Raw genomic sequence first — 13170 nt, 5'->3', positions numbered from 1 at the left:
TGGAAGCTTTCAAGTTGCTTATTATTATTATTATTATTATTATTATTATTATTTTCTTCCGCCACCAAAATGGACCAAAATCAAAACTCTCATTTTGAAGCCACTAATAGATAGGAACAAGAAGAGTAGTGGTTAGGGCTCTGGACTCTTGACCAGAGGGTTGTGGGTTCAATCCCCAGTGGGGGACACTGCTGTTGTACCCTTGAGCAAGGTACTTTACCTAGATTGCTCCAGTAAAAACCCAACTGTATAAATGGGTAATTGTATGTAAAAATAATGTGATATCTGTATAATGTGAAATAATGTATAATGTGATATCTTGTAACAATTGTAAGTCGCCCTGGATAAGGGCGTCTGCTAAGAAATAAATAATAATAATAATAATAAAGAATGCCTGGAAGCCGTCAAGTTGCTTGCAACTTCTAGTTAGTATTGCAATGTAAAACAGTTGCATCTTTACCTTGGTAGCACATGAAAGCTTTATTCACGAAGCAGACGTCGTCCTCCCACAGTCCCACTGAATTGACTGAAGCACAGAAGAGGTATTTCTTCCAGTTGGAGTAGATGACATCATCGCTGTTAGACCACTGCCAGTTCTGTGTGTCATCACGATACAGCCCGATCCAGGCATTAGCAATGACAGAAGCTCCTGTAATATTTAAGAGCTGCTCTGCTTCTTCCTGGCTGCATACAGTGGCCAGGTCTGTGTGCTTCTCTCTACAGTAGCTCTGAGCTGCAGACCAGCTCATCACAGTTTCCACAAGTACATGTTCTATGATCTGATTGTAAGCAGGCACACAAAACCCTGATAAAGAAAAAACAACATTAATAAAATACTGGTAACTGCCAGACTGACACAGGATAACATCCCAGAGCAGCTCATTCTCAGAATGGTCATGCCCCATGTAACACAGGGCTACAGGAAGTGCAGACTTTGCAAAGTAAATGAGCCAGTATAGGGGTGAATAAGCAGAAGGGAGGTATTTCAGTTTAACCAGGCCAGGATTCAGCAGGCAATCAGGGGCTGACACTTGCGCACTTGATGGAGAACGTGCCTGGAGATCAGTGATCACCACAGAGTCAAGAGGATTTCAATTTACAGTGATTTTAAGAGCAGCCCCTCCTAGTACAGCACAGTGTACTATACTAAACAATACGATCAGGAGTGCCTGGAGATCTTCAATCACCACAGAGTCAACAGATAAGTCTAAAATATGTATTTTATTGTAGTTTTCGATATTATACAATATCACAGTAAACCGATACTGTGGCAGGATGGCTTGCAGTGGTGAGGTGTGGTGACATCACGGACCAGGAAATACCAGAAACAAAATAATGGGCTGGTGAAGCTGAACGCTACTGCGGTCAGCGTATTTATTAATAAACAAAACAAACAATTTGAACAAAACAACAAAACAGAAACCAAAGGGCACGTTGGCCAAACAAATAAATAGAAACAAGTATATCTAAATATAGAAATTGTTTGTTTTATTCTCCTCGCTCTCTCTCTCCACTCCCCGTACTCTTCTCTCTACACTCTCCTCGCAGCACGGACAGCTGCAGGTTCTTATACTCTGGCCGAGGGGTTAACTAGCTGTTAATTATCTTATTACACCTCGGCCACAGTCTGCACGCGTTTAGTAAGGATGCGTGACTGTCAGCTAGTTAAATAATCAGTAGCTGATCAGCCACGCATCCTCACAAGTTTTTTAAAATATAAAAACAACAACAACTACGCAGAGCTTTGAACTGCGCCGCAAACAAAATTACAAATAATAATAAATAAATATATAGGGGCGGGACACTCTGCCACACATGCCCCCCTTTGTGCGCAGCACACATGGCCTTTTCGGCCACCTCCCCCCTTAGTCCCCAAAGTCCCAGCTAGCAGTCCCAGCCCAGGAACAGGGGCAGCAACGGGCCAAAGGTGGCGGCCACGGTGGGATGTCCTCCTCCCACCCAAACAGCCGTAGCGTTCCGATGGACTGCGCACAGGCCGGCTCCTCCGGCCAAGGAAATTTTGGGGGTGGTCTCCAGACCCCCCCTCTTCTTCATGGCTGGCAGCTCCCCTCTGTGGGGCTCCAGCCACCCATTCTCCTGCAGCGAAATTGCTGTGGGGGGAGCTGGTCTCCTGACCTCCCCCCCTTCTTCATGGCCGGCAGCTCCCCTCCGTGGGGCTCAGGCCACCCGTTCTCCTGCAGCGAAATTGCTGCGGGGGGAGCTAGTCTCCTGACCTCCCCCCTTCTTCATGGCCGGCAGCTCCCCTCCGAGGGGCTAAGGCAAAGCAGGACCCTCGGGAGGTGACGGCAGCAGCTGCGGACCCTCGGCGGGAGACAGCCGCAGCAGCGGACCCTCGGGAGGCGAAGGCAGCAGTAGCGGACCCTTCGGAGGCGAACTCGGGAGGGGAGCCCCTGGCCATGGAGGCGGCAGCGGGAGCTCCACTTCTCCCTCATACCCTGTAATTGGTGGCTCTCCAGGCGATGAGGAGCAACAGGCAGCCCCAAGCGATGCGGAGCAACAAGCAGCCCCAGGCGATGTGGAGCAACAGGCAGCCCCAGGCTATGCAGAGCAACAGGCAGCCCCAGGCAGTGCGAAGCATGCATCCTTGGGAGGTGCGAGGCAGGCATACTTGGGCGGTGCAAGGCAGGGCAGGAGCAGTCCTTCCCATGACGGTGGATGTGGAACCAGCAGGTATTCACCCTCTGCTGGTGGAGGTGGAGCTGGAACCAGCAGGTATTCACCCTCTGCTGGTGGAGGTGGGAGGGGCAAGCAGTCCTCCCATGGCGGCTGAGGTGGAACCAGCAGGCATTCACCCTCTGCTGGTGGAGGTGGCGGAGACAGAGGCAGCTCCTGCTGCTCTGCCCCTAGTGGTGGTGGAGACAGAGGCAGCTCCTGCTGCTCTGCCCCTGGTGGTGGTGGAGACAGAGGCAGCTCCTGCTGCTCTGCCCCTAGTGGTGGTGGAGACAGAGGCAGCTCCTGCTGCTCTGCCCCTGGTGGTGGTGGAGACAGAGGCAGTTCCTGCTGCTCTGCTCCTGGTGCTGGAGACAGTGGCGAGGGCTCCTCACCCTCTGGCGTTGGAGACGGAAGCAATGGCTCCTCTCCCTCTGGTGCTGGAGATGGCAACAATGGCTCCTCTCCCTCTGGTGCTGGAGACAGCAGCAATGGCTCCTCTCCCTCTGGCGCTGGAGATGGCAGCAATGGCTCCTCTCCCTCTGGCGCTGGAGATGGCAGCAATGGCTCCTCTCCCTCTGGCGTTGAAGACGGAAGCAATGGCTCCTCTCCCTCTGGTGTTGGAGATGGCAACAATGGCTCCTCTCCCTCTGGTGCTGGAGACGGCAGAAATGGCTCCTCTCCCTCTGGCGCTGGAGACGGCAGCAATTGCTCCTCTCCCTCTGGCGTTGGAAACAGTGGTGAAGGCTCCTCTCCTTCTGGCACTGGAGATGGCAGCGGGGCCCCTCCCATATCTGCAGCCAGGTAGTTGAGCACCATGGCTGCGATGTCTGGGAGGGATGCTGGGTGGTGTTTCTGTTCCCAGGCCTCCCAGAGCTCCCCATCTCTCACCCACAGGAGGTTGATCACAGCAGGGAGGGCGTCCACGATATCCCTCTCAGGATCCGCCAGCCAGTCCCAGAACTGAGGAGAGTGGACCAGTCCACCTCGGAGGATGCAGAGGCAGCTCTCGCTCCTTTCCCTCGGATGGTGGTGGTGGAGGTGAAACCAGCAGGTATTCTTCCCCTGCTAGTGGAGCCTTGGGCTGTGGACGCTCAGCCTCCCCCCTCTTTGGCTGTGGACGGACCGACCCCTCATCCTCCGGTTCCTGCTCTGGACCATCCTCCTCCCACATGGGCGCAGGATGTTCAGGCTCCTCCCTCACCTGCCATGGAGGGGGTTGGTCGGGAGCTACATGCCCGACCTCACCAACGGTGAAGCACCATTCCTCACCCCTCAGACAGGTGAGGCAGACGTCTAGCACAGCAGAGACCCAGCGGGACTTGCAACCAGCCCCATGCTGTTGCAGTTGCTGCTGCTGTTACCTCCTTCTTCCCATTATTTATTTGAAAAAAAACGAACAAACAAAAAAAACGCACTTTTCTGTCCTGGTCCGGCTCTTGGAGGCGTTGTTTATCCCATGCAGGACACCATATGTGGCAGGATGGCTTGCAGTGGTGAGGTGTGGTGACATCACGGACCAGGAAATACCAGAAACAAAATAATGGGCGGGTGAAGATGAACGCTACTGCGGTCAGCGTATTTATTAATAAACAAAACAAACGATTTGAACAAAACAACAAAACAGAAACCAAAGGGCACATTGGCCAAACAAATAAACAGAAACAAGTATATCTAAATATAGCAATTGTTTGTTTTATTCTCCTCGCTCTCTCTCTCCGCTCCCCGTACTCTTCTCTCTACACTCTCCTCGCAGCACGGACAGCTGCAGGTTCTTATACTCTGGCCGAGGGGTTAACTAGCTGTTAATTATCTTATTACCCACAGTCTGCATGCGTTTAGTAAGGATCCATGACTGTCAGCTAGTTAAATAATCAGTAGCTGATCAGCCACGCATCCTCGCAAGGTTTTTAAAATATAAAAACAACAACAAATACGCGCCGCTTTGAACTGCGCCGCAAACAAAAATACAAATAATAATAAATAAATATATAGGGGCGGGACACTCCGCCACAGATACCCAGAAATCAAATGTTGGTTTCAGATTGAATGTGATTGAGGGACGCTGCAGCTTTAAGAACCGTATGATCTTCTCTGAGAGGGAATGTGGACAATATCAAAGCAAACAGTGAGAAAACCAAAAATCAAGGAAACCCACCTGCAAGCAGAAGGATGAGCAGCCCTCTCTCCCCCATCACAGCAGACTCTGCATTAGAAAGAGAAGAATTTCTATTAATCACCTCAGCAGGTTAAGATTCGAGTGGCTCTGGACTGGCTTTTCTATTGGATTACAATAACTGTATTTTGTGTGGGAGCTGTTGTTTATTCAGAGATGCACAAAATACAACCACTGTATTTCATTTTAAAGATAAAATCCTTGTTCTCAGACAGATATCTGTTTATGTATTTTATCTGAATTTTTTAAAATAAAAATCTTAATTTGCTTCTTTATTTTCAACGGTTTTCACACGCAGAACCTGAGAGTGACATTTTTATTTTACACAAGAACCTTTATTTTCTGTTTTAACAGAATTCCTTTTTTTAATATGTATCAAAAATACTGATTTAGAAGAAGTCTAGGTGTTTCCATTCTTTAGATGGTTCAGTAATTATTAAGTTCATTCTGTGCAATACAGAGGGAAAGCTGTGTGTTTAATGTGCAGGTTACTAGCATTCACATGTTTTTCCATTCGTCCCCCAATAATGTACAGAAAAAGCAAATTAATTCTCCTCAGTTTTTGTTAAACACAGATACATCTATCTAGAATTATAATTACACTGTAACAGTGGAATAAGAGCCTTGAACACAAATACATTACCAACATGTGTAACTGATGAAACACCCATTTTAACAACATTGAAAATATTACAAATATTTTAAAACAGTGCACGCACATATAGAGGAGCCTCATAATCACGTAGTAATTGCACAGAAAAGGTTAACATACTTGTATGAAATTGTGAGTTTATTGGATTATAGTCACATGCAATCTGAAATGTCAAAAGGAGGCTGGGAGTGTCTGACATTAGAGAAATCTGACGTTGCAACCTTGCACAGCTACAGGCTGCATGCAGGGATGGCTTGGTTGGACTGAAGCCACACCAAAGTTTACCTTAGCCCCACCACCGAAAAACGAAAAAGGCATATCTCAAATTTCTGAATTATTGACATGACTTAAAGTTGTGTAAGATGTTTCCGAGACTTGGGTCTCAACAATAAAAAAAAAACAGTCTAGGTATCGTCTTCAATGAGGCGACTTTAATCAGGGACCAACAATACTGTACAGACATTCAACGTGAACTCAGGACCGGGCGTTTCCTGTGTGACCAACGACAACAAACTACATGCTTTCATGCTGAGGGGGGAACTGCGTTGCTACTAAACATCCCCTCCAGGAAATTCAATGTCACAGACTTTTGTGTTGATTCCATTTCAAATTTCCTACTAGTTTATATATATAAATACATAAAAGACAATTTCAGTGTCATGCTGTCTAGTAATATAACAACGATATCAGTTTAGCATACGTTTACACTTTCACTAGCAATTTTCACATTTACTGCTTCAGTTTAGGGGCAAAGTTAAAAACCTGTCCTATCTCAAAGCTATTATGCAACCCTACTTGTACCGATTTTATTATTTTTACTTGAATTTTAACACACCGCTGCCATTTATGCTATTTCAAATTTATGTATATGTTCAAAGTATATGCCTTTTAGCCAGACTCTATTATAGTATGTGGGTAGGAGAGGATCTCTCATGTCCTTTGTGTTCATCACCTGCAACATTAAGGCACATTTTGACAGGATGTAAGGTGGCTCTTAGCCAAGGGCAGTTTACTTGGTGCCATGACCAGGTGCTGCGTTGTTTTGCCTTAGCATTGGAAGACAAGCGTAACATGACCAATAAGTTGCCACCTGTTCCATCAAAACATTACACACAAAAGACAACATTCCTCCGCCCAGGAGAGCAACCACGAAAAGGTGTTAAAACCAATCCTCGCCCAGGACAACTGGAAGCTGCTAGAGACTGGAAAATGCTGGCAGATGTTGGTCAACGGCTTATTTTTCCACCTGAGATTGCCACCACTAACCTTCGACCAGATATTGTCTTGTGGTCTGGATTAGCACGCCTTGTTCACCTGGTAGAGTTAACAGTGCCATGGGAGGATGCTGTAGATGAGGCGTATGAGAGGAAGAAACTGCAGTATGCTCAACTAGCCACTGAAGCGGAACAGCGAGGATGGAGAGTCCGGGTTTACCCAGTGGAAGTGGGTTGTCGAGGATTTGTGGCACACTCTACAACCCGGTTTCTCAGAGATTTCGGATTCAGTGGCCAAGAGTTGCGTCGCACAGTGAAGAACTTATCTGAAGCAGCAGAGAGGAGCAGCAACTGGCTGTGGTTGAGACGGAAAGATTCTGGTTGGGGATCTCAAACAGAATAGAAAGAAAGAAACGTTGATGTACAGATAAGTAAGCTGGGCTGAGTTGAGGGGGGATGGAGGGGGGTGATGCTGGGATGCCAGAATCACCGTCGAGCCCTCTTGAGGTGTCGTGGGCTAGTCGACGAAACACTGAGGATGGAAGGTGCCCACTTGAAGACCCCAGAGATGTACCCTACTTAGCTCAATCCAGACGGTTGTCATGCTGATGCGCTGGGGAGACCGCACTGTGGTTGATCCCCGGAGCCAGCATCGCAGCCGTTGTGTGTGCTGATGTGCCAGGGAGGCAAAATAAGCTGGAGCCAGCATTACACTTCAGCCATTAACACCAGACAGAAGGATATCTACATCATCATATGGAAGGAAACGTAAATGGATGGAGACACATATGGATCACATTAGTTTACTGTAAAGCTACGTCTTAGTTGGTGCTTATCTTGGCGAGAGCCGAGTTCAAATCAGCATGAAGTTTTAACATCTGCTCTCGTGTAATGGAAATCATGTATTCATTATTTACTAAACCGCGGAAATGTCAGTAACATCCACAGACTCGAACTGTATATTAGAATTTGCAATGTTGTGACATTCACCATCTAATCCAAGCTATTTCCTTAAACAGTTTCTATACGTTTCGCACTGGGTGCAACTTCGTTTTTTTGGTGGATTTTGGCACCGACACGTGGATGTTTTGATCAATGGAGGCTACCACGATTGGTCTACACTGTACGTCTTACCTAATTTTCATACAGAAATCCCATCTACATTGCGCCAGTCAAGTCCAGAAGTTTTATCACGAAAAAAAAAAATACTGGCAGATTACAGGGTATTAGTATGAAAAGACGTCTATCTATATATTCTCATTATTATTTTTTAGACCCTCGGACCTCGGAACTGGATTGAACGATACTTGGCTTGATCAGTTCCAAAAATGCAATTTTCAGTAGGAAAATTTAAAGTCGTAAGCCTACGACTCTGCATAGTAAATGAGTATTTAAATGTACTCAGTAAGTATAAACATGCCCACTGGCTGAATTGTGCTTTAAAAGTTTGAAAGACAAACTATGGCTCAGGTTGCCCAAAAATACGAAAAGCAAACTTCACAGCAGAAGAGATGCATATCATTTAGGAAGACTTTATTTGGAAAATGTCCAAGTACAAAACATTGTAAAGCAGACAAAATAAGTATTGGCAAACAATAGCTAATAAATGTAATGTTGTTTCAAGGGCTTTAAGAAATATTGCAGACATCAGAAAAAAGGTTTTATAATGTTAAAGCCTTGCTAAAGACAATTAACCAGTGATCGGGGGAGTCATGGCCATGATATTTTAGGACTCAATGAAGTGGAGTCTAATGTTCCGCTGCCAGGAACATCTGCAGGTTACATTGGTACGTCAGCCGAACCCCAGCATTGACATTAGACATTGAAGTCTGGCAGATACCAGAAACATCCCCAGCTGGTATTTGGAATGAGCCGGTTGCATAAAAGGTTAAGGCAGCAGTAATCTTCATATGCACTGGTATGAAATGGCTCCTGGTAGCAGTACTCTGTAGATCAGGGCTACTCAGCCCTGGTCCTGGAGGGCCGCTGTCCTTCCTGGTTTTTGTTCTAACAGTGCGTTAAATTTATGAATTGGTCCAATTAAGTAATTTATGGTACAGTTGGAACAAAAATCAGGAGGGACAGCAGCCCTCCAGGACCAGGGTTGAGTAGCCCTGCTGTAGATCGTCCTTTAGATGGGGGTGAACTATGAATCAACAGCTACTGCAGAGTCACATACAATAGGACCTTACGTTTCATCTCTGTAAGCCATGCTTACCTGACTGGTCAAGAAAAGTTGAGAAGTTAGGAGTTAGTCTGCTACACAGAATTACCAAAAGGCTCCAGAATTTACAGACACGTTAAACCAGGTCAAGTTTTTTAACTCGCCTCTCTAACCACAAATTCATTGATTTTATTTAACATGTAACGTGAGGGTAAATTGCGTGATCTGTCGCTGTCGCAACTGGAATGTAATTGTTTTGCTAACTATTACTAAAAGCATACAGCATACTGTGAAAATCGTTTCCATCAATGAGACCTATACAGCTTGCTGATTTGCTGTATTTGTCTGATTGGGGCGGGACTGTGTGAAGCAGAAATATGTATTACATTAATAGAAACTTAACCCTACGGTTAAACGAGGAAGAGTGAGGGTGAGGGCAGAATTCTCTAGAATGACAGAACTGCACTATTTTAATACACAGTGGCGACATGTGGGGGGGCACGCCTGGTCACGTCCCCCCAGATTTCTGCAGGGCAGTGGCATTACAGGAATATATATATATATATATATATATATATATATATATATATATATATATATATTGGTGGCCTCAATCAATGGCCTTCAATCAGTACCGCTTTCAATTAGCATACACATGAACCGCCTGAAGACAACAAGCTAGGAGCTACCCCCGGCAGTCCTACGAAAGTCAAACGGTAAATAAATTAGTCAGGATTTGTGAGATTAAATAAAATAGTTTGCTTTGCTTATACAAAAATGAACAACCATAACTATGAATGAAATTATATATAGTTATTTTTATTTATCATCATAATGTGAAATTGAAATCTGATGTGCATGTTAAAAGTTCAAGTCCTTTGCTTTGTATTAAGAACATAAGAACGTAAGTAAGTTTAAAAACAATAGGATTCCATTCAGCCCATCTTGCTCGTTTGGTTGTTAGTAGCTTATTGATCCCAGAATCTCATCAAGCAGCTTCTTGAAGGATCCCAGGGTGTCAACTTCAACAACATTACTGGGGAGTTGGTTCCAGACCTTCACAATTCTCTGTGTAAAAAAATGCCTACTATTTTCTGTTCTGAATGCCCCTTTATCTAATCTCCATTTGTGACCACTGGTCCTTGTTTTTTTTTTAAGGTCAAAAAAGTCCCCTGGGTCGACATTGTCTATACCTTTTAGGATTTTGAATGCTTGAATCTGATCAACGCGTAGTCTTCTTTGTTCAACACTGAATAGATAAAATTATTTTATCCTGTCTGCATACGACATGCCTTTTAAACCTGGGATAATTCTGGTTGCTCTTCTTTGCACTCTTTCAAGAGCAGCAATATCCTTTTTGTCACGAGGTAACCAGAACTGAACACAATATTCTAAGTGAGGTCTTACTAATGCATTGTAAAGTTTTAACATTACTTCCCTTGATATAAATTCAACACTTCCCACAATATATCCGAGGATCTTGTTAGCCTTTTTTCTAGCTTCCCCATATTGTCTAGATGAAGGCATTTCTGCGTCAACATAAACTCCTAGGTCTTTTTCATGGATTCCTTCTTCAATTTCAGTATCTCCCATATGATATTTATAATGCACATTTTTATTGCCTGCATGCAATACTTGACACTTTTCTCTCTTAAATGTAATTTGCCATGTGTCTGCCCAGTTCTGAGTCCTGTCTAGATCATTTTGAATGACCTTTGCTGCTGCAACAGTGTTTGCCAGTCCTCCTATTTTTGTGTTGTCTGCAAATTTAACAAGTTTGCTTACTATACCAGAATCTAAGTCATTAATGTAGATTAGGAATAGCAGAGGACCTAATACTGATCCCTGTGGTACACCACTGGTTATCTCGCTGCATTTTGAAGTTTCTCCTCTAATCAATACTTTCTGTTTTCTACATGTTAACCACTCCCTAATCCATGTGCATGCATTTCCTTGAATCCCTACTGCGTTCAGCTTGAGAATTAATCTTTTACGCGGGACTTTGTCAAAAGCTTTCTGGAAATCTAAATAAACCATGTTGTATGCTTTGCAATTAACCATTCTCGATGTTGCATCCTCAAAGAAATCAAGCAGGTTAGTTAGACACAATCTCCCTTTCCTAAAAACATGCTGACTGTCTCTCAGGATATTGTTACCATATAGGTAATTTTCCATTTTGGATCTTATTATAGTTTCCATAAGTTTACATATAATAGAAGTCAGGCTTATTGGTCTGTAGTTACCTGGTTCGGTTTTGTCTCCCTTTTTGTCGACCGGTATTACGTTTGCAATTTTCCAGTCTGTTGGTAAAACCCCTGTGTCAAGATACTGTTGCATGATCTTGGTTAGCGGTTTGTAAATAACTTCTTTCATTTCTTTGAGTACTATTGGGAGGATCTCATCCAGCCCAGTTGATTTGTTTATTTTAAGAGCTCCTAGTCCCTTTAACACTTCTGCCTCTGTTATGCTAAAGTTATTTAAACTGGATAGGAACAGGTCAACATGTGGGGCATGTTGTCCGTGTCCTCCTTTGTAAAAGCCTGTGAAAAGTAATCATTTAATATATTTGCTATTTTTTTCATCATCTATGATTTTGCCATTTGTGTCTCTTAGACATTTAACCTCCTCTTTGAATGTTCTTTTGCTGTTATAATATTGGAAAAACATTTTGGAATTTTTTTTAACCCCCTCAGCAATATTGATTTCTATCTCTCTCTTGGCCTTTCCAACTTCCTTTTTGACTTGTATTTGCAGTTCCAAGTACTCTTTCTGTGTACTTTGTTTTTGGTCCCTTTTAAACGCTCTGTAAAGTGCCTTTTTTCACTGAATATATGTTTTAATTGATCTATTAAACCATTTTGGCCATTTTGTTTTAGATTTAGATTTGTCTACCTTTGGGATGTAATTGTTTTGCGCCTCTAGTACTACATTTTTTTAAAAAACAGCCATATTTTTTCTGTGGATGTTTTCTCTATTTTGCTCCAATCTGCTTCTTTTAGTCTCTGTTTCATACCTTCATAGTTTGCTTTTCTAAAATTGTAAACCTTAGCTTTAGTCATTACTTTTTGGGTTTTAAAAATCACTTCAAATGAGACCATGTTGTGGTTTGAGTTTGCCAATGGCTCTCTGACCTCTGTTTTAGTTATTCTGTCTTCGTTATTTGAAAAGACCAAATCAAGGCAAGCCTCCCCTCTAATCGTTGCCTTGACAAATTGCGTTAGGAAACAGTCATTTGTCATTTCAACCATTTCATTTTTGTCCATTGTTGAAATCCCCAATTAGTATGGCTTCTCCTGTTCTACACGCATTTCTAATGTCATTGTATAACAGATTATTTTGCTCTGCATCTGAATTTGGCAGTCTATAGCATGTTCCTACTATTATGCCCTTTGAATTTTTGTCCATTATTTTGACCCATATTAATCTGGCGTTGTTTTCTTTGTCCAGATTTAACACCTGGATTTCAAGACTATTTCTTATGTATAGAGTTACCCCTCCGCCTCTTCTGTCCTGCCTGTCTTTCCTATACAGTGTGTACCCACTAATATTATATTCGTCTCCATCACTCTCAGACAACCAAGTTTCTGTTACACCTATCACATTGTAGTTACTTGTTAGTGCAGTAGCTTCAAGTTCTAACATTTTGTTTCTGAAACTTCTAGCATTTAGATAAATACATTTAATAGCTGTCTTACCTGAGTTGTTGCCTTTGTTTTGATGTGGTCTCCCTTCTGTTTTTTTTGTTTTCTCCCCTCTTCCTTTCTAGTTTAAATGCTTCTGGACCTCCTCAACAATCCTTACCATAACCCTGGTTTCCTGAAAGAGAATATGACCACCAATGACATTACGTATGGGATGACCTGTCCATTGGGTAGGTATTGCTGATCTCGCTATACCAGAGCTGCCGATAGGCCCTTTCCTGGGATGATGCACACGGTCCCGCCCACCGTGGTTATAAAAAGGAAGCCATTTATCTTTTTCCATCGAACCCGTGAGGGTGACCGATGCAGTTGGTGGTAGTCTTCTCTTTCAGGTAACCAGGGTTACGGTAAGTAACCTAACGTTACCTTTCAATTCGAAGACAACCACCAAACATTACGTATGGGATAATGTATACCAGAGCCTTCACGAGGGAGAAGGAATGGGAGCCTAGGAGGGACGCCCAAGCGTTGTCTAACCCAGAGGTTAGTGGTGTGAACTTACAGCATTTTTTAGACGCGCTGTTTAAAAGTTTTTTTTTTCACAGTAAAACAGGTTTAAAAGGCACTGTATATCAACAGGACACTCAGTACTG

The 13170-nt window shown here is 43.7% G+C and overlaps 1 long non-coding RNA gene across 1 annotated transcript; it reads right to left on the bottom strand.

Moving 5' to 3' along the window:
• Positions 1–466: 466 nt before the first annotated feature.
• LOC131724710 (uncharacterized) lies at positions 467–12676 on the bottom strand. The gene is made up of 3 exons (XR_009320285.1): positions 12572–12676; positions 4829–4876; positions 467–805 (listed from the first exon to the last, which is right to left on the bottom strand). It is a non-coding gene; the product is annotated as an uncharacterized LOC131724710 (long non-coding RNA).
• Between the last annotated feature and the right edge of the window lie 494 nt (positions 12677–13170).

This window comes from Acipenser ruthenus, chromosome 56 (assembly GCF_902713425.1).
Source record: "Acipenser ruthenus chromosome 56, fAciRut3.2 maternal haplotype, whole genome shotgun sequence".
NCBI classification, from domain to species: domain Eukaryota; kingdom Metazoa; phylum Chordata; class Actinopteri; order Acipenseriformes; family Acipenseridae; genus Acipenser; species Acipenser ruthenus.
Note: the sequence above shows the minus strand (reverse complement) of the source record. Positions and strands in the feature narration are given on the sequence as shown.